Source organism: Bos indicus, chromosome 6 (assembly GCF_029378745.1).
Source record: "Bos indicus isolate NIAB-ARS_2022 breed Sahiwal x Tharparkar chromosome 6, NIAB-ARS_B.indTharparkar_mat_pri_1.0, whole genome shotgun sequence".
In the NCBI taxonomy this organism is placed as follows: domain Eukaryota; kingdom Metazoa; phylum Chordata; class Mammalia; order Artiodactyla; family Bovidae; genus Bos; species Bos indicus.
The window spans coordinates 54,630,975-54,653,001 of record NC_091765.1 but is presented as its reverse complement, the minus strand read 5'-3'; positions in this window follow the sequence as shown (position 1 = coordinate 54,653,001).

The following is a 22,027-nucleotide window of genomic DNA, read 5'->3' as shown; positions in this document are numbered from 1 at the left end:
ACAAAAATGAAATATGTACATACTATCACAAACTGAATATAACTCTGAACCAGAAAGAAGGCCAAGAAACTGAACATTCTCAATGACTCAGCAAGTGAAAGTGAAAGCCACTCAGTCATGTCTGACTCTTTGAGACCCCATGGGCTCTACAGTCCATGGAATTCTCCAGGCCAGAATACTGAAGTGGGTAGCCTTTCCCTTCTCCAGGGGATCTTCCCAACCTAGAGATTGAACCCACGTCTCCTGCATTGCAGACATATTCTTTACCAGCTGAGCCACAAGGGAAGCCCAAGAATACTGGAGTGGGTAGCCTATCCCTTCTGCAGTGGATCTTCTTGACCCAAGAATTGAACTGGGGCCTCCTGCTTTGCAGCTGGATTCTTTACCAACTGAGTTATCAGGTAAGCTCAAATGACTTCCAATGACTCAGGAGCTAAACCTAATACATTCAGTTTGCTTTTTTATATAAATGGAATGAGATAGTACAGAATCTTTTTCTTTGTTTGTGTTTTCAACTCCACACTATGTCTATGGTTTCTATACATATTTTTATATGGGTCAGTCTGTTCAGTTCAGTTCATTCGCTCAGTGATGTCTGACTCTTTGCGACCCCATGAATCGCAGCATGCCAGGCCTCCCTGTCCACCACCAACTCCTGGACTTCACTCAAACTCATGTCCATCGATGCCATCCAGCCATCTCATCCTCTTTCAGCCCCTTCTCCTCCTTCCCCCAATCCCTCCCAGCATCAGAGTCTTTTCCAATGAGTCAACTCTTCGCATGAGGTGGCCAAAGTACTGGAGTTTCAGCTTTAGCATCATTCCTTCCAAAGAACACCCAGGACCAATCTCCTTTAGAATGGACTGGTTGGATCTCCTTGCAGTCCAAAGGACTGTCAAGAGTCTTCTCCAACACCACAGTTTAAAAGCATCAATTCTTCGGTGCTCAGCTTTCTTCACAGTCCAACTCTCTCATCCATACATGACTACTGGAAAAACCATAGCCTTGACTAGATGGACCTTTGTTGGCAAAGTAATGTCTCTGCTTTTGAATATGCTATCTAGGTTGGTCATAACTTTCCTTCCAAGGAGTAAGCATCTTTTAATTTCATGGCTGCAGTCACCATCTGCAGTGATTTTGGAGCCCCCCAAAATAAGGTCTGACACTGTTTCCACTGTTTCCCCGTCTATTTCCCATGAAGTGATGGGACCAGATGCCATGATCTTCATTTTCTGAATGTTGAGCTTTAAGCCAACTTTTTCACTCTCTTCCTTCACATGCATCAAGAAGCTCTTTAGTTCCTCTTCACTTTCTGCCTTAAGGTTGGTATTGTCTGCAAATCTGAGGTTATTGATATTTCTCCCGGCAATCTTGATTCCAGCTTGTGCTTCTTCCAGCCCAGCGTTTCTCATGATGTACTCTGCATATAAGTATTGAATTCTATACATTATATCATTATATTAATATGCTGAAATGGTTCTACTATTAATGAGAATTTAAATATTCCCCCCCCCTTTTTTTTCCCCAATTGTAAGCACTGCAATTATGAACTTTACACTATGTATCTTTGGGTACATAAGGACTTAAGTATGTTGAGTATATACCTGAAGGAATTTACTGGAAGTGAAAGTTCATAGAGGTAAAATATATATACATGTTCAGCTTTAGTCACTTTTAACAGTGATGGATTAAAGATGGGAGATAGCCACAAATTCTTTGACAAGCCTCCCCATCATAGGTGGGGGTCTATTATGTTTCATTCCTGAATCTAGGCATGCTTTGTGTATTCCTTGAACAAGTGACTATGGCAGAATGGTGTTGTACCTGTTTCTGTGGTAAGACCTTGAGAGACTGGCTGCTTCTCCATCTACTTTAGAAATGCTTGCTTATAGTTTCATCCCTGTTGGAATCCAGCCATAAATGCTGTAAGAAACTCAAGGCATATGGAGAAACCACATGTAAGCATTCTTTTCCACAATCCTAGTTGAGCTCCCAGTATGGACTCCTAGCATGTCAACTCACGTGGCAAACAAGTGGTTAGAAAGCAGCCTAGAAAGTAGATTCTCCAGTACTAGCCACCCTACTTAACAATAGGAAAGAAAATCCAGCCAAATCCTTCCCAAATTTCTGACTCACAAAATAAAGTGGTGTTTTAAGCCATGAGTTACAAAGGTATTACATACCAATATAAAACTTGAAGGAAATTTGGTATTGGAAAGTGGAATACTGTGTACCAAAAGCCTAAGTCATGTGACACTGACCTTCCCACTAGACAGGAAGCAGAAGTGGGAAGGCATGTGAGGAGACTGTGCCTGAAAGCCGAGATGTCAAGGCTTGAAGGTTTGAAGGATAGTGAGAAAATACTCTTGAAGACTGGAAGAGAGGAATAAATGTTGTAATTGTGCATGCGTGCTCAGCCCCATCTGACTTTTTTGAGACCCCATGGACTATAGCCCATCAGGCTCCTCTGTCCCTGGAATTTTCCAGACAGGAATGCTGGAGACGTCGCCATTTTCTCCTCCAGGGAATCTTCCTGACCCTGGGATCAAATCCACGTCTCTTGTGTCTCTTGCATTGGCAGGCAGATTCTTTACCACTTGAGCCACCTGGGAAGCCTAACTGTTATAAAACGGTGGCCAATTTGGCAAGAATATCACCTCCAGGAATATGGAAAATATAGAAAGGCGTCTAGTGTCATAGTTTAACTGGAAAGAATTTCAAGAGCAATACAGGGAATGACATGTGACCTCAAATAACTACCTACAATAAAATACAGGGAGACTGGAGATGGCTTAAAGAAAGAACTATTCAGATTTTGAATAGCATTTAAGGGAAATATAAAAAGCAGGAAATTCTGGATTGGAAAATAAATTCTTCTCATTTCTAGGCTCTTTCAGAAAGTAATTCTTGAAATAATTCATTATAAGACTGTAAGAGCTTATGTTAAGTCCTCAGAAAAATCTTAGGCAGATAGACTGTCTTTTTAGTTTACAGGTCTTTAAGTAACTGCACATGAGAAACTTCTTTTTCATTTCTGTACCTGATTTAAATGATGAGATCTTAGACCATGATCTTGTTCTTGTGCTTAATCTTATTCCTGTAGTGTGTTACACACTCTACAGTCTTTTAAGGATGATAATTTGTATGTGTAAGGATTATGAATAATTTGTGTGTGGAGTACAGGTTTTAGTGGCTTCCCTATTGTTGTTCAGCCACTAAGCTGGGCCCAACTCTTTGCAACCCTACGTACTGCAGCATGCCAGCCTCCGCTGTCCTTCACTATCTCCTGGAGTTTGCTCAGATTCATGTCCATTGAGTCAGTGATGCTATCTAGCCACCTCATCCTCTGCTGCCCCCCTTCTCCTTTTGCCTTCAATCTTTCCCAGCATCAGGGTCATTTTTCCATGAGTCAGCTCTTCACATCAGGTGGCCAAAGTATTGGAGCTTCAGCTTCAGCATCAGTCCTTCTAATGAATGTACAGTGTTGATTTCCTTTAGGATTGACTGATTTGATCTTGCTATCAAAGGAAGTCTCAAGAGTCTTCTCCAGCACCACAGTTTTAAAGCATCAATTCTTCAGGGCTCAGGCTTCTTTATGGCTTTCTTATACCTCTGGATTTTTAAAATTTTCTTTCCATCTAGAAAGATAGGTGGTCTGTTTTTCCCTTTGTCTTCATTCTGTACAGGATTTGGATAAATTTCAAAATTTACTACACAGCTACAGTAATAAACACAGAACTTGTGCTTAATTATAGACATGTGGATCAATAGAATACAGCTGAGAATTCATTGGTAAACCCATAGATGACCAGTTGATTTTCAACATGGATGCCAGGATCATTCAATGGAAAAATAATAGTCTCTTCAACAAATAGTGTTTGAACAACTAGATAGCCACATGTAAAATAATAAAGTCGGACTTCTATTTTGGAATATATAGAGAAGTAAACTAATGATAGACTAAGGACCTAAATGTAAGATCTACAGCTATATAACACTTAGAAGAAAATACTGAAATAAATCCTTATGACCTTAGATTTGGCAGTGGATTTTTAGATATGGCATCAAAAGCACAAGCAATAAAAAGAAAAAAAAAATTGGTAATCAACTTCCAAAAATTAAAAACTTTTGTGTATCAAAAGATAATATCAAGGAAGTGAAAATACAACCTATAGAATGGAAAAAATTGCAAATCATAAACCTGGTGAGTGTCTAGTGTCCAGAATATGTAAAAAACACATATAACTCAACAACAAAAAGATAACCCAGTTGAAAGTAGGCAAAGGACTTGACTCAACATTTTTCTAAAGAAAATACACAAATATGTAATAAATACATGAAAAGAGGTTCAGTGTCATTAATCAGTAGGATAATGGAAACCAAAACCAAAATAAAATACCACTTTGCACCAATCTAATGGCTATCTCAAATAAAAGAAAGAAAGAAACAGGTATTGGGTAGGATGTAGAAACATTAAAAATTACGTCCATTGATTGTGAGTATGTAAAATACAGGCTCAGTGGAAAATAGTTGGCAGGTCCTCAAGAAGTTAAACATTGAGTTCTCATGTAAGCCAGAAATTCTACTAAATATGTAGCACTCAATGCTGAAAACAGACATCCCAACAAATACTTGTACAAAAATATTCATACCAGCACTAGTCTCAATAGTCAAAAAGTGGAAATAACACAAATTTACATCAACTACAAGGCAAGAACAAATCAGTATATCTGTACTTGAACTTAACTTAGCTATAAAAAGGAATTAACTATTGATATATGTTACAATGGGCTTCTATGGTGGCTCAGATGGTAAAGAATCTGTCTGTGATGCAGGGGACCCCAGTTCAGTCCCTGGATTGGGAAGATCCCCTGGAGAATGAAATGACTACTCACTCAAGTATTCTTGCCTAGAAAATTCCATGGACACAGGGACTTAGTGGGCTACAGTCCATGGGGTCACTGAAAGGCAAGTGCAGAGAATAGAGAGTGAGCCAGGCAGTCATGCAAAGAAAAGGGAAATTTATTAGAGGGAAACAAGAGGGTGACTAGCCCTTAAGGAGAACCGGCATCCTCCCTTACTGATGGGGTCTTTCTTATACCCTGCCAATGAAAAGTTCTCTGAAGGGATGGTTAATTTTTAGCCGGTAGCTGAGTCCTGCACTCACATAGCCAGAAGTCTAGAATCCGGTGGTCTTGTAGCCTTGAGAAGGTAAGTGCCAGAGGGAAAACAGAATTTGTTGTTTGGGCAATTTGGTCAGTCTCAAGGGTCACTGTGATTTTATTCTTTACTTGTGAGGTCAACATAATGAGCCATTTTAACCATGAGCACCCAAGTAGACCCTATTAGTCACAAAGAGTCAGGCATGACTGAGCAGCTAACACACACATGCTACAATATGGATCAACCTCAAAAACATGATGCTGAATTTAAAAAGCCAGATAAAAAATGTCACAAGACATATGTTTCCCTATCTACGAAAGGAATGATTCGGTAAACCCATAAAGGCAGAAAGCAGATTGGTGTTCTCCAAGTGCTAGGAAGAGATTGTTTAATGCATGTGGGGTTTCCTTTTGTGCTGATGGAAATAGGTATGGGCCTAGAGATGAGGGCTGTGCAATTGTGTGTGTACTAAATGCCACTGGATTGTACACTTCAAGGTGATTAAATTGTGTTGGTTTTACCTCAATTTAAAAAATAATAAGCCGCATAAAAAATACTAATATGCCTTTAGACATGTGTTTTGAGTTCCTTTTTATTCCTGATAGAAATGCAGGTGAAATGCCTGAAGCTGAAGCCCTCATTTTGAAACCTTGACTATTAAAAGGAAAAAATAAAAGAAAGAGAATGCCTACCTCAGTTGAGTTTATATGATAGAAAGAAACAAAACAAAATACAATGGAACATATGTCGACTAGAATATAGTCACAACCTGAAAGTAGAGAGTTACTTTATTTGATGGGAATGTTTAGGACTCTGAGCCCAGGAGACAGCATCTCAGTAGCTCTGAGAAAACTGCTCCAAGGAGGCAGGAGGGGAAGTCAGGCTATATGCAAGTTTGCAACAAAGGGATCAGGCAGTCTGAACATCAAAGATCAGATATCAAATTAAGGAAGTTTGCATTCTATGTATGGGAAGATGCAAGCCTCTGGTCTCACTGAACTCATTCCTTTCCTATGCACCTCAACTATTGGGCTAATCCTGTTTCCTTGTTCACCTTGCTTCTTGCATTCCCCCAGCTCCCCAGCAGTCACTGTAGGGGGTGATAGCATCCCCTGAATCCCAGTTTTGGAGGCCTTCATTCACATTTGGAGGCCAGGAATTATTAATATGGCAGGATATATTTTCATCTCACATATACTATTTAATAACATTGCATGCTAAGTCGCTTCAGTCATGTCTGACTCTTTGCAGCCATGTGAACCATGGCCTGCCAGACTCCTCTGTCTATGGGATTCTCCAGGCCAGAATACTGGAGTGGGTTTTCATTCCCTTCTCCAGGGGATCTTCCTGACCCAGGGATCAAAACCCAGTCTCATGTCTCCTGCATTGGCAGGTGGGTTCTTTACCTCTAGTACCACCTATGACACCAATTTAATGACATTAAAGAGGTGTTCGGTTACAATCAAATGCAATTTTATATAATAATTTAACAGTAAAGGCATTACAAGTTTATATAGAAAAAATCATGGAAATATTCTTTTTTTAGATTTATTTATTTTTAATTGAAGGATAATTGCTTTGCAGTATTATGTTGGTTTCTGCCAAACATCAACATGAATCAGTCATAGGTACACATATGCCCCCTCCCTCTTGAAACTCTCTCGGACCTCCCTCCCCACCTCACCCCTCTAGGTTATTACAGAGCCCAGGTTTGAGTTCCCTGAGTCATACTACAAATTCTCGTTGGTTCTCTATTTTCAGTTCAGTTCAGTTCAGTTGCTCAGTTGTGTCTGACTCTGCAACCCTATAGACTGCAGCACGCCAGGCTTCCTAGTCCATCACCAACTCCAGTAGTTTACTCAAACTCATGTCCACTGAGTCAGTGATGCCATCCAAACATCTCATCCTCTGTCATCCCCTTCTTCTCCTGCCTTCAATCATTCTCAGAATCAGGGTCTTTTCAAATGAGTCAGTTCTTCGTATCAGGTGGCCAAAGTATTGGAGTTTCAGTTTCAGCATCGGTCCTTCCAATGAATATTCAGGATTGATTTCCTTTAGGATGGACTGGTTGGATCTCCTTGCAGTCCAAGGGACTCTCAAGAGTCTTCTCCAACACCACTATTCAAAAGCATTAATTCTTTGGTGCTCAGCTTTCTTTATAGTCCAACTCTCACATCCATACATGACTTTACACATGGTGATATATGTTTCCATGGAAAATATTCTTAAATTATTGGGGGAAATAATTTTATTGACCACAAATATAGCTCATTATTTGTATTAAAATGAGCATAAAAACTCAGAATTGTGAATGCAAATTTCAAGGAAGACTGTTAAAATATACATTGGTAATATGCTTCTCATTTTAAGTAACCCAGATGTTCATTAAAGAGCTGTTTTTGTGGATTTGCTGCATGGATTGTATGTAAGACATTTTCCTCTGGATGATGAAGGCAGTTCATGATTGCAAAGATGATCAGAAATAGGTTTGTTTTGAAGGGTTACATAAAATTTGAAATATTGCATGAAGCCATTTAGTTCCTTAAAAATTGTTTATCCATTCCATTAATATTTTAGGTGTATAAATTTGGGTGATTTAAAATTCTCTATATTATTACATCTCTCTGTTTCTAAATTCTGCCATGTCAAATATCATGTATTTTTAACCACTCTATCTCCATATATAGTTAGGGTCACCAGATTTAGCAGATTAAAAAGACACTCATTAAATGAGTCATTTTGAGTCAAATGAGTCAAATGAAATGTCATTTTCACAACAGATATGTTCTTATTGTAAGCATCTTGTAAATACTGCAAAGGTTATACATATTCTAAAAGTATCTAAAACTTACATGTAACTGGATTGTTTTTAAATCTTATATAACAACCTTTGCTAGTAAAGTGCCTAAAACAAAATAGGCACTCAGCAATTTTTTTTGTTTAATAAATATGTGAATGAACATGCTATTCCACCCCATTCTCATTGATACTGAAGTATTAATTTGCAGATCTTTTTCCTTCCCTCCCTGCTGCTTCACTGTCTCTGTAACTATAGGTAGTCACCTTCCCATGACCTTGCAACACTTATTTCAGAACTGTTCTTTACAAGTAAACTTATCTAAATATTATAACGTTGTGGCTCATTCAAGCCTGTTGTTGTGTCTGATTCTTTGCTACCACATGGATTGCAGCATGCCAGGCTTCCCTGTCCTTCACTATCTCCTGGAGTAAGCTCAAACTCAGGTCCATTGAGTCAGTGATGCCATCCAACCATCTCATCCTCTGTCACCCTCTTCTCCTCTTGCTGTCAATCTTTCCCAGCATCAGGGGCTTTTCCAAAGAGTCAGCTCTTTGCATCAGGTGGCCAACTTTGCCTATATTCAGTTTTATTAATAATGGTAATATTTCTTAATTTTCTTATAGTTTTAGACATACACTATCAATGTTATATAAGAAATATCAGCTTCTCAAGGAACTAGATAAAATGGGAGGTTTATATTCTGTATACCTGTTGCTTTGGAATGTTTTAATACTTAGACTTGTTTATCTCGTATAATTTGAGAAGGACAAGATTGGAAATCCAGTACCTTTTATGATTACCACTACAAGCCCACTAAATGCAAAACCCCTGGTGTCATACAATCCAACTGATTTACAGCCAAAGTAGAACAAAGGATGGAAAAAACTCAGCCAACCACCAAACCGTGTCAGAAAAAGATAAGCACTTTCAAGTTGATTATATGTTTGTCATGTCAATTAACCCAGTATCCAATTAATAAGCTACTCATATGGATTCAGTTGCATCATAAGTAGCACAACTACCATTTTTCCTGGCAAAACTATCTTTATAAGAGATTGTTTGAACAAGAATTTTCATTTCCCTGGAGGAAGTTTTCCTTCTGAAAATATGCTCAATGTGATACAGATTGTTTGTATAAAAGTTCTCAGAGCCAGATTTTTTGTTTTGGTTTTTACATTTTACAAAAGAAATATCTGACAAATTTACAGCCAGTGTTTTGTTTTGGTTTTTACATTTTACAAAAGAAATATCTGACAAATTATTATTTGTGGGAATAACTTTTTGTTTTGGTTTTTACATTTTACAAAAGAAATATCTGACAAATTTACAGCCAGTGTTTTGTTTTGGTTTTTACATTTTACAAAAGAAATATCTGACAAATTATTATTTGTGGGAATAACTTTTAATATAGAGGGTTTAGAGCAATTGGTGTGGAATTGGGGTATCTGATTTAATTTGGTAAAAAATAGAATATGAGAGGAAACGTTGCTGTTGTTCAAGACCCTAACAACCTCAGCAAATATACACAGTCAACTCCAGAATCCTGCATTATATTTCATCTTGACATATGCAGGTTCAGGTTGTTTTACAAAATTCTGTCAACACTGAAAGATACCAGAGCCTTAAATTCAAACCTCTTGAAAATTTTACAGTCAATTCGAGAATTACAATAGTATCATCTCAGTCACAGAACCTGACCTATCAAATCTTTAACTATTTACAAACTCTGGCTCTTCAGCACATATGTCTTAATATGTTTGATTGACTAGTAGAGTAGATCTTTGAAAAGAGCCATCTTTTCACCTCTAGAAAAGAAAAAAAAGCTAGAAAATGCCTCTGAATAAACATGTAGAGTTTCAAACTATTCAGTGTCCACTGTATTGTTTTTCTATTTATTTTCAGTTTTTAAGCCTCATCTGACTGCTGTGTCACATGATCAAGTGTCACACATATCCTAATCCCAAGGCTTTGGTATATTGATCAAAATTTTATTGATATATTGAGGGACTCTGTAGTATTAGCCACTCTAAAGAGCATTATTTGGAAAAATATGTCAGGTAAATTACTTATATGCCTTTTCTCTTACTTATTAAAGCCTGAATAGAGATCAAATAGATGATAGAGTTAGAAGGTAGTGGGGAATTATCAGAAACTTTTTCTTAATCTGCGGCACACATTCAGTAGTCCCAGATGGTTTTGTTCTTGAACCTCCATTCTCACCCCCGGCCTCTTGCAAATGAAGACACCCTCAGGCCAATTGAAAGGCAGATCACATCAGCAATATGTTTCAAATCTGACTGACTGACTAAAAGGGGAGTCAACTTAAAAAGAAAGACAGTTTTATATAGACGCCAAAATTACACCATTGCAGTTTTACTTGGTGGATTTTAATTTCAGTACATTTATCGCTATCCTTCACTTTATGAAGTTCCCTTGTCCTCTGAATGTCGCCCAGACAACCACAGTATGCAAAATCCATTACAAAGTACAAACAGAATGTCTTAGTCAGCTTGTGTGTGCAACCGAGTGGATATATTTCTATGGGTTCATGTCTCCCTGGTTTCTTCTTTCTAAACATGAATATACAATGTCTTTCTGTCTACTTGGGGTGTCAGTGCTCACTCTTGTGGGCTGATTACAGTGGGATTGCAAATTAGGCTTTAAAGAACCAAACATTCAATCTCAAAATTGTACTGAAATTAACTCTTTAGAGATAAATTCCTATTTAGTGACAATATGATGCTGGTGAACTTATCTAGAAGAAAATGCCAACCCACTGGAGAAGAATTCATATTGGCTACACACTAGAAGATAATACATTAAAGTCTCTCTTTTTAATTTCTGTGTAATGCATAGGCTCTGATGTCTTGTAAAGTACAAAGGTGTACTTGCCAGGAAAAAAAAAAAAAAAAACTGATTCTAAAATGCTTAGCTCTCCATATGGCAAAGCCAAGAGTAACTTATCTCACCATTTTGTGACTCCCTGCTCACTATTATTGTATAAGAAATTGAAAACGTCCTTCTTACTACAACAGCAACAAGGACATTTTAATTAAAAATTAAAAAAAACACCAACAACTTTAATATATTCTTTGTTGGCATATTGGCTTTTGAAATGGAACTTCTCTATTCTGTGCATAATTACAGAGGGAGGGCGGGTATCCAGAAGGAACAGGAAGACGTTTCTCTTTTCCCTCATTATGATGTTTTACTTTGAGATGTTTAGCTTCAATGAACTTGAACTCCTAATTGCTAATATTGAACTCTATGTTTCTCCTTGTAACTCTTTTCTTTCATGAATAGTCCAATAGTTTTTTCTTCTACTCAATATTCAAAACAACCCAAAACAGAACACCCTCGGCTTTAGTGCCTTATAATGTAATCATGCAGAAAATGTGGTTTCAATGTTTTTAATCAGCTGTTAATTGTCTGAACTAAATTCTGCAGATACTAAAGCTAAATCTTCATCATCACCTAGGTATGTATGTTAGTCGGGAATCTTTCAGTTGCAAGTGACATTGCTGCTGCTGCTGCTAAGTCACTTCAGTCGTGTCCGACTGTGCAACCCCATAGACGGCAGCCCACCAGGCTCCTCTGTCCCTGGGATTCTCCAGGCAAGAATACTGGAGTGGGTTGCCATTTCCTTCTCCAATGTGTGAAAGTGAAAAGTGAAAGTGAAGTCGCTCAGTCATGTCTGACTCCTAGAGACCCCATTTATTGCAGCCCACCAGGCTCCTCCATCCATGGGATTTTCCAGGCAAGAGTACTGGAGTGGGTGGCCATTGCCTTCTCTGCAAGTGACATTAACTCATCTCAAACTAACTTCAGCATTAATAGGGATGAGTGGGCTTGCACAATTATGAAGAGCAAGGGCACACATTGGAAATACTTCAACCAAGGCCTTGATGTCTCTAAGACGTCTTTTCATTTCTCCTCACGTTAGCTTCCTTGTGCATGAAAATTCATTTTTCTTCTATTGCTGACTAGAGAGTTTTCTACTTGTCAGCACATAGAAAAGAGAAGATGATGAATTCTCTTGGTAATATAAGAGAATATGGGGTATCTTCTTCCACTCTAAATTAAACAAAGAGAGGAGGGAAAGAGAAAGAGATTGTAATTAACCTTGGTTATGTACCAACTTTTTGAATTAATCATAGCCACTGGGAAATAAGGTACTGTCAACAGACCAGCCTTGGTCACAGGAAGTCCCCCAAACAATTAGTGTATAATGACTCGATGAGTGGGACAATGAAGTGAATGACAAATTTGTAAAAACAAACAAACAAAAAAAGCTCAGTACCATGTAGTAATCATGAGAAAGTTAGAGAGAGAGAAGTAATTAATTTGTTTGTTCTGTGGATTAGGGGAAGAAATCTGTACAGGAAACTTCTGATCTGGTCTAAAACATAAAAGGATTTTTGTAAAGTAAACAGGAAATTGGGAGCATTCCAATAGACAGAAGATCCTGTGGAGAGGACTCGAGGTGAAAAAATCATAATTTGTTTATATTTTAAGGATAAACAAAATTAAAACACTCTCAGGTGTTTTTGAGTATTGATTTTTAAATTTTTTAATGTGACAATGTATAGAAATTTAAAAGTTTTGCTTAAAACACTGGGCATCAGTGAGGCATTACATGTGCTAATATTGTACTCACAAGATAAGGTCATTCAAGCTGTAGCATGTCTTTACTTAAACCAGTCACATGTAAATGTATGTATATTATTTTGTCTGGCACATAGTCTTTTCATCAGAGTATATAGAAAGTTATATTAAAATAACATCCTGATAGGGCTTTTTTACAAAGTAAAATAGTCTTAATATATTATTAAATATTACAATATAGATGATATCTTAAGGAAATTGGAAGAGGCACGTGAAAGATGAAATATGTCTTGACAGAGAAAAATATACTCTAAATGCAGTTATTGAGACTCTAAAAGTAGTTACAAGAAAAACCCAAAGAGCTTAGAGGTGATTTACATCTCATCATGATGTGAAATTCAATTTATAGTAGCCATTACCACAAACCAGCCAGGTGAAAGGAAGCAAGGGCATTTCCCCCATCAGCAAATAGGTAATATTTCTGGAGGAAATTTCTACAATATCTTCAAGTTGTCAGTAATACAAAATGTCATTAGCTCTTTTTTTCCAATACAAAATTGATAATTCTGATTACTCCAGCTGTCATATTTTCCCTTAAAAATCTTTAGATGCTATTATCAAACCTTTCATCGGAGAAGGCAATGGCACCCCACTCCATTACTCTTGCCTGGAAAATCCCATGGACGGAGGAGCCTGGTAGGATGGAGTCCATGGGGTTTCGAAGAGTCAGACAAGACTGAGCTACTTCACTTTCATTTTTTCACTTTCATGTATTGGAGAAGGAAATGGCAACCCACTCCAGTGTTCTTGCCTGGAGAATCCCAGGGACAGTGGAGCCTGGTGGTCTGCTGTTATGGGGTTGCACAGAGTCGGACACGACTGAAGTGATATAGCAGTAGCAGTAGCATCAAGCCTTTCATATAAACATTAGTATAAACTACCAACATAATAAGAGAGAATTTAGTGAATAGATATTTTTCATTCTTTACCTTAGTGATATGTAATATACTAATTCCCAAACTCCAAAAGAGACTGCTAAATATGAGAATGAAATTCTTGTTACATGTTTCACCTGTTGCTTGTTTAGCTTTGTTGTCGTTATTTCCATAGGCATTTAATTCTTCAAAATAGATTCCCATGAGTGATAATGACTGAGTCAATATGATATTGAAAACTTGCTTTCCAAGCCTGATATAAAGGTTTGAATATGAGGGCGTTCCCATTTCACCTATTTTTCCATCTTTGGGTATTAGTGCCAGAAAATTAACTAAGAGCATGTTTTTGTTTTGTTTTGCTTTTAGGAGAGGTAATAGTATGGCTGGGTTTATTTCATAGGTAGATTGCTACTGGTATTGAAGAAAGGGAGAAGGATCGGTTATGGGACAAAATGATAGTCACAGGAGGAGAACCACAGGCATGGCTACCCAGAGCTCTGCTTTGAGTGAATGTTCCCAAGAGTTGATTAACTGCTGCAGAGTTTGATGGCAATCACCTCTGACTCACAGGGCTGGGAGAACTTTTTCATTAAAAGGTTTAGATGGTCCTTCATCATTCCAGAGTCATTTGCACTACAAGTTGCAGACACTGTGTTAGATGATGGAGATAAACAAGACTGGTGGTTATCATCAAGTAGCTAAGTCTAGTGGAGGATACCAAGATTCAGTCATTTTTCTTGAATAAGCAGTCCTCTATTGTTGTAAGCCTAAATTTAATTCCTCAAATCCTAAAAAATTTGAATTTAACCATTTTTGCCAGTGTTCTTTTTGCTGTTTTGGAGGATCAGATTTCAGAGGTTTTTATTCTGTCTGCCATTCAGGATATTGAAGCTTGGTTGATTCTTATGAATTTCAGTTGAGAACCCATAAAATGACTGGTGTCAAAAGAATGTGATTCTATGTACCCAGATTCCATCTTTCTTTAAAGATTGACAGATAATGAAAACAGTGATCTCCTTATGAGACAGAGATAAGGAACTTCTGAAAGATCAAAACGTACCACATATACATTTTTTCAAAGAAAAGGATTCACACACAAACAAAAAAAACGATATGTCAGTACACGATCTAACTTTTCTTCAAAAAAGTAGGTAAATAGTATCATTGTATCATGTAATAAATGTAATCTATATTAACATAATATAACTTATAGAGTGGTATCATATAGTATTATAGTTTCTGGGAAAGGTAGTGATACTCAGCATCTCTTTCCCAGTTCTGGGCTTGTCCTGCTTAGGTACATGTGTTAATAACCTTTAGGCATGCCCCTAACTTTCTGAGTTTCAGGATGGAGGTCCTTCTACTGTAGTACAATGTGTAGTGTGTCCAGCCACATTGTCTGCTGTGGAGTGAATATGATAGACTTGAGGGACTGTCTCATTGCAAGAAGCTGTATTTAGGCCTTTATCTCTCACCTCTTGCTCTAAGTGAATGTTACATGACTTACACTCGGTACCACCTAGGGGGGAGAGTGGTACATGTGTTCTCTTCGCTCTTCTCTAGGTGGTACTTATTTGCCTTTTAACCTTGGTCACATAGCTCCCATTGTATAAAGATTCCAGTGCATATTAAATGATTAGCTGATGTTAGCTACTTTTATTTTTATTATTTTAGTCAGAAACATGATGCTGAAAAATGTTGAGGAATAAATATGATACATTAGGAAATTGGTATAAGTTTTGAAGCATTCAGTTCAGTTCAGTCGTTCAGTCATGTCCAACTCTTGGCAAACCCACGTACTGCAGAACGCCAGGCCTCCCTGTCCATCACCAACTCCTGGAGTTTACTCAAACTCATGTTCATTGAGTCAGTGATGCCATCTTATCCCTTGTCATCCCTTTCTTCTCCTGCCTTCAATCTTTCCCAGCATCAGGGGCTTTTCCAATGAGTCAGTTCTTCACATCAGGTGGCCAAAGTATTGGAGTTTCAGCTTCAACATCAGTCCTTTCAGTGAATACCCAGACTGATTTCCTTTAGGATGGACGGGTTGAATCTCCTTGCAGTCCAAGGGACTCTCAAGAGTCTTCTCCAACACCACAGTTCAAAAGCATCAACTTTTTGGCACTCAACTTTCTTTATAGTCCAACTCTCACATCCATACATGACTATTGGAAAAACCATAGGTTTGACTTTTTGTTGGTAAGGTAATGTCTCTTTTTTTTAATATGCTGTCGAGTTTTGTCATAACTTTTCTTCCAAGGAGCAAGAGTCCTTTAATTTCATGGCTTCAGTCACACTCTGCAGTGATTTTGGAGCCCCCCCAAAATAAAGTCTGTCACTGTTTCCCCATCTATTTGCCATGAAGGATTTGAAGCATTACTAAGTTAAAATCCGAAATTGAATAACTCTTAACTGTGTGATGTTTGTAAAGTTGTTTATTTTTAGTTTCTTTAGGTGTACATAGGGATATTATTGGTAGTGACCTCATTGGTTTAGTAAGAATTAATACAGTGATACCAGTGAAGTGCCTAATTTTGTACTTACCACACATTAATCACTAAATTAGTGTTAGCTCTTATTATATCTGCTCTTTGATCTAACTTCTTGAGCCTTCTATGTTCTTGCAGTGTTTTTTACTCCTAATTATAGATTCTTTTGCTCTGCTAAGAAACTAATCCATGCCCTGTCGAATGTGAGAGCTATTGGATTTTTTTTTTTTTAATTTTTGGAGAGAGGATTCATATTCAATTTGGAGTTAGAGAGCTGAAGTAGCATATAAATATTCCTTTAAACAACTGAAGCAAGCATGAATAATATTTCACAGTATATGCAAGGTAGTAAGGTAGTAAAACTTTAAATGATACCACATTTATAATGGAATGTTAGAATTTAATGGCATATAGTTTGAGGATCATCTTCAAAGAATAATAGAAGTACTGAAATGAGAAGGCAAAATACCAGTGCAGAACTTTATGACATAAGATAAAGTAGAATAAAGCAAAAAATAAATAAATAAATAAATAACAGAAATATGTAAATATAATCAGAGGAATCCTAAGATGGGACTTTGGTGAAACGTGTCCCCATTTTAATAATGTATACTATACTGTTGTCTCATTTTTACAACAAATGGAGGAGCTGCGTGGACCAAGGAGTTAGAACTCAGATACAACATGAGCTTAAAGAAGAGCACTTACTGATTGATTATTGATGCAGGTTATGTGAAAAATGTTTAAAAAACATATGACCTCATTCACAAATATTAGGCTTATTGTTGAGTTCAGTTGCTCAGTCGTGTCTAACTCTTTGCATCTCCATGGACTGCAGCATGCCAGGCTTCCCTCTCCATCACCAACATTTGGACCTTGCTCAAACTCATGTCCATCAAGTAAATGATGCCATACAACCATTTCATCTTCTGTCATCCCTTTCTCTTCCTGTTTTCAATCTTTCCCAGCATGAGGGACTTTCCCAGTGAGTCAGTTCTTTGCATTAGATGGCCAAAGTATTGGAGCTTCAGCTTCAGCATCAGTCCTTCCAATGAATATTCAGGACTGATTTTCTTTTGGATTGACTGGTTTGATCTCCTTGCAGTCCAAGGGACTCTCGAGAGTCTTCTCCAACACCACTGTTCAAAAGCATCAATTCCTCAGCACTCAGCTTTCTTTATAGTCCAACTCTTACATCCATACATGACCACTGGAAAAACCATAGCTTTGACTAGATGGACTTTTGTTGGCAAAGTAATGTCTCTGCTTTTTAATATGCTGTCTTGGTTGGTCATAGCTTTTCTTCCAAGGAGCAAGTGTCTTTTTATTCCATGGCTGCAGTTACCATCTGCAGTGATTTTGGAGCCCAAGAAAATAAAGTCTGTCACTGTTTCCACTGTTTCCCCATCTATTTGCCATGAAGTGATGGGGCCAGATGCCATGATCTTAATTTTTTGAGTGTTGAGTTTTAAACCAGCTTTTTCACTCTCCTCATTTACTTTTATCAAGAGGCTCTTTAATTCTTTTTCACTTTCTGCCATAGGAGTGGTGTCAACTGCATATCTGGTTATTGATTTATCTCCTGACCATCTTGATTCCAGCTTGTGCTTGCTTTATCCAGCCCAGCATTTCTCATAATGTACTCTGCATATAAGTTAAATAAGCAGAGTGACAGTATACAGCCTTGACCTACTCCTTTCCCAATTTGGAACCATTCTGTTGTTCCATGTCTGGTTCTAACTGTTGCTTCTTTACCTGCATACAGATTTCTCAGGAGGCAGGTCAGGTGGTCTGGTATTCCCATCTCTTTTAGAATTTTCCACAGTTTGTTGTGATCCACACAGTCAAGGCTTTAGTGTAATCAATGAAGCAGAAGTAGATGTTTTTTCTGGAACTCTCCTGCTTTTTCTATGACCCAGTAGATGTTGGCAATTTGATCTCTTGTTCCTCTGCCTTTTCTAAATCCAGCTTGAACATCTGGAAGTTATTGGTTCATGTACTGTTGAAGCCTAGCTTGAAGGATTTTGAGCATTACTTTGAGATGAGTGCAAATTTTGAGATAAGTGCAATTGTGTGATAGCTTGAGCTTTGTCTGTCATTGCCTTTTGGAATTGAAATGAAAACTGACATTTTCCAGTCCTGCAGCCACTGCTGAGTTTTCCAAACTTGCTGGCATACTGAGTGTCAGTACTTTCACAGCATCATATTTTAGGATTTGAAATAGCTCAGTTGGAATTCTATCACCTCCACTAGCTTTGTTCATAATGATGCTTCCTAAGGCCCACTTGACCATTTAGGCTTATTTGGTCATTTGCACACTCCTAAATAATGCAATGTGCATACATTTCTGGTTAAAGGACATTTTAAAGCCAATGAAAAAAAATAATCATTATTCTTTACTAACTACCAAAGAAGTATTTTGCATAGGAATCTCACAATTGTATTCTACATGAACAACCTCAGTAAAGCCTGAAAACGTCCAGATTTTAATTTACAAAGTTAGGCTGAGGACTGCTAACACAAAAGGAGTCAAATACAAGGATGAATGATTCACCCTAGTTTCTACGCATTTGGGATAAAAGCTTCATAATCTTATATTATTTGATTTAACCTTTATAATAGCTGAAGTTAAATTTTAAGTACTAATTAGAGAGTAGTAGTGAACAACATCAACTTTTAAACCTCAAAATAATCAACATCTTAGGTCTTTTAGTTTTTTATCAATTTTCTTTAGTTTTCCCTAAAGTCATTTTTGATTTAAAGTCAAATTGTTTAATTTTAATTCATTTTAACCTTTTGCACTTAATCTGTGTTCTAGCTGTTTAATCAATTTTGTGGGGTTTTTTTGATTTCTCAAATATAATTATGGTAACGATAAAATAACTTTTGCTAAAGCAACTCTAATTTTAGAAACCAATTAATGATCACATAGACCAAAGAAAATGTATTTATGAAAAATGTAAGTCATGTCATGCCAATATTCAAACTTAGCACAATTACTCTCTTTTCTTATTAACTTCTTATAAGGTGCAGTGAGGCCTTTAGATTATGGCCCATCAAATCAGGAAGACTCTCAGTAAACTAGATTTTCTAGTTATGGGGGATGCTGAATTTTGATGGTTGAGGGAAGCAGAACACTTTTTGAGACAATATATTGACATCAGAAGAGTCTTTCAGGTAAACTCTAAATAAGAGAAGAAATGCAAAACATGCTCATTGGTAAGTTTAATATAGAGCATATTAAATTCAAAGATTTACAGATATGAATATAAAAGAACACAACAATAGAGAAAAGTAATATTAACATTTAACATCACCAGCTTTCTTTTCTTTGGAAAAAGGAAAATCCCATTAAAAAAGGGGATTTTTAATACCCAGTGATGTATAAATCCTGTTTTGTTCTTAAATTAGCATTACCACTGCTAGCATTTTAAATGTTGAGTTACTAGAGAAAAAGTCCATCACAATAATTTTCAAGTTAAAAGAATTCTATCCATTTGGGTTTTGGCTTAGTATCCATAAAAGAAATTAATATGCATATCTGGCCATTCCTCTCTCTCTCCCTCTCATTCAGAGTGAAATTAGGACTTTCAATAAAATTGGAATGCAATATTAATTTTATGGATTTAATTTTGTCTACAAAGAGTAGAATAATCCATATTCCATTACTTTTTTCTTACAGTTATAGAAATAGTTTGGTCTCCAATCCTCCCAACACATCTTAATACATTTACATGTTAATATATCTGTACCAGTCACACAGCCTCGTTGAAGTATCAAGGTCCATGACAGTGAGTATAATGGCACGCTTTCCTCTTTGAATGATTTGCTGCTTCTTTACCTCATCCTATGTCATAAGCTTATTGCATTTAATTGTAGCACAGATGTTAAAGAATCTGCCTTCAATGCAGAAGACCCAAGTGCAATCCCTGGGTCGAGAAGATCCCCTGTTGAAGGGAATGGCAGCCGACTCCAGTATTTTTGCCTGGAGAATTCCATGGACAGACCATGGGATTCCACACAACTGATTGACTAACACTTTCACTAACGCTTTGACTTTCACATGCAGTAAGATTATTGCACTTAATAAATTACTAGACATGGAATGATTGTAGATATTGTGATATAATTGATCAGCAAATCAATACTAATAGATACTAAATCAATTTATCCAGTATTAATGACTCTAGAGCATTTATTATATTTATGCCTTGAAAAAAATGGAGTTGAAATGGAACTTTGTTTGATAGAAATGCTTTGTCCTTCACGGGAGCAAACAGCTGTGGATGCCTAGAAACGGACTGTTGTTTATTCTCTACAAGTTAAAAAGTTCCCAGAGGTGCAAAATGAAAAGTTCTATTACATTAGCTCTTAATTCTAACTTCACAAAATGGAGACCTTGCACTGGGGTATCTTACATGTCTGTTTCATCAGTTCTCAGTTGAATAAGCCTCAGATCTTCCCTTGTAGCTCAGCTGGTAAAGAATCTGCCTGCAATGCAGAAGCCCCAGTTCTATCCCTGGGTCAGGAAGATCCCCTGGAGAAAGGAACAGTTACCCACTCCAGTATTCTTGCCTGGAGAATTCCATGGACAGAGAAGCTGGGCAGGCAACAGTCTATGGGGTTGCAAAGAGTCAGACATGATTGAGAGACTTCCACTTTTCTGGTAGATGAAAAAAAAAAATGTTAAATTTTAGTTTAAAAATATTGAAAGTGTGATTGCTAAGAAATCTGGTTGAAAATCTTGGTTGTATTTGTTTAGCTTTATTCCTTTTAGTAAATTATCTTCAGATCATTTTATCTTTTTCTTTTACAAATTCTTCTTATATTTGTTTACATGACACAGGAGCATTAGGGCCATAAGCAACCATAAACAACCCAAATTTATTTTCTCAAGGTTTTTGAGACAGGAGGGGAAATACAAGGTGTCGGGGGGTTAGGTTTCTTAGGAGGTCTTTCTCTGTAGCTTGCAGATGGCTGCTTCCTGACTATCTTCTTATGGCCTTTGTCCAGTGCATGTCCTCACTGGGAGGAAAGGGGGTGGTGCTCGAATGAGGAAGACTCAGACTCTAAATCAGCCTCCCAAGAGACACCTTATCCTCTTCTCACTGTCCTGAAGCATTTAGGTTGTCAGAACTTTCCTGAATATTCCTCAATCTAGCAGTCCCAGCCCCAAGCAAATCCCCAGGGAACCTAGAGAAGTAGCATGCTCTTCTCACTGAGAATCCTTGTATCCTTTTGCTTAAAAGACCAGAGGGAAGACAAGTATTCTGAGCTTTTAAAAGTCTCTCAAGGAAAAACTTCCTTATGCTCCTCCAACATACACACATACAAAAAAACAAAAAAAACTATTAAAGTCATGAACTTCTCCTGTGGAACACTTCTCAAAAATGTATTTATCTAAGGGGCATCTGCGCTTAGTTTCAAACTCAAAAACAATAATAGCAATAATGATGACATTAAAATTACTCACTGTTACAGAAAAGATATGAAGAAGTCTTTATATTATTTAAATTAAACAAGCAGGGTCTTAAACCAAAAAAGCTTCACTCTTCCTTCTCTGATACCCCTGACCAGGGGGGATGCTGTGCCCCCTTCAAAATGACGGAGACCCTTTGCAGAAGAGGCTGTGCTCTGGAAAGTCATCCTCAAATTGGAAACACCTCATCTTGCTGGAGTCTAATGGGAGACAGGAGAGGAGGTGAAGGGGAGAGGGATCCAGACTTGGCAGGGGATTCTGCCCCCTTCTGCTTGCCTCCCCTGAGACCCTTGCTGCATTTTGCCACCTTTGGGTGGACAAGCTAGGCTGAAGGTGGTGGCAGGGACTGTCATTCTCTTCTCACCTTATAAATACACCACTCTTGTTGACACCAATCTTGGATTAAGGCCTCACCCTTATGACCTGTGTTAATTTTACTTATATATTTAGAGATATGGTCTCATTGAGGGTTTGGTCAGTTTAATTGCTCAGTCGTGTCTGACTCTTGTGACCCACATGAGCTGTAGCCTACCAGGCTCCTCTGTCCATGGGATTC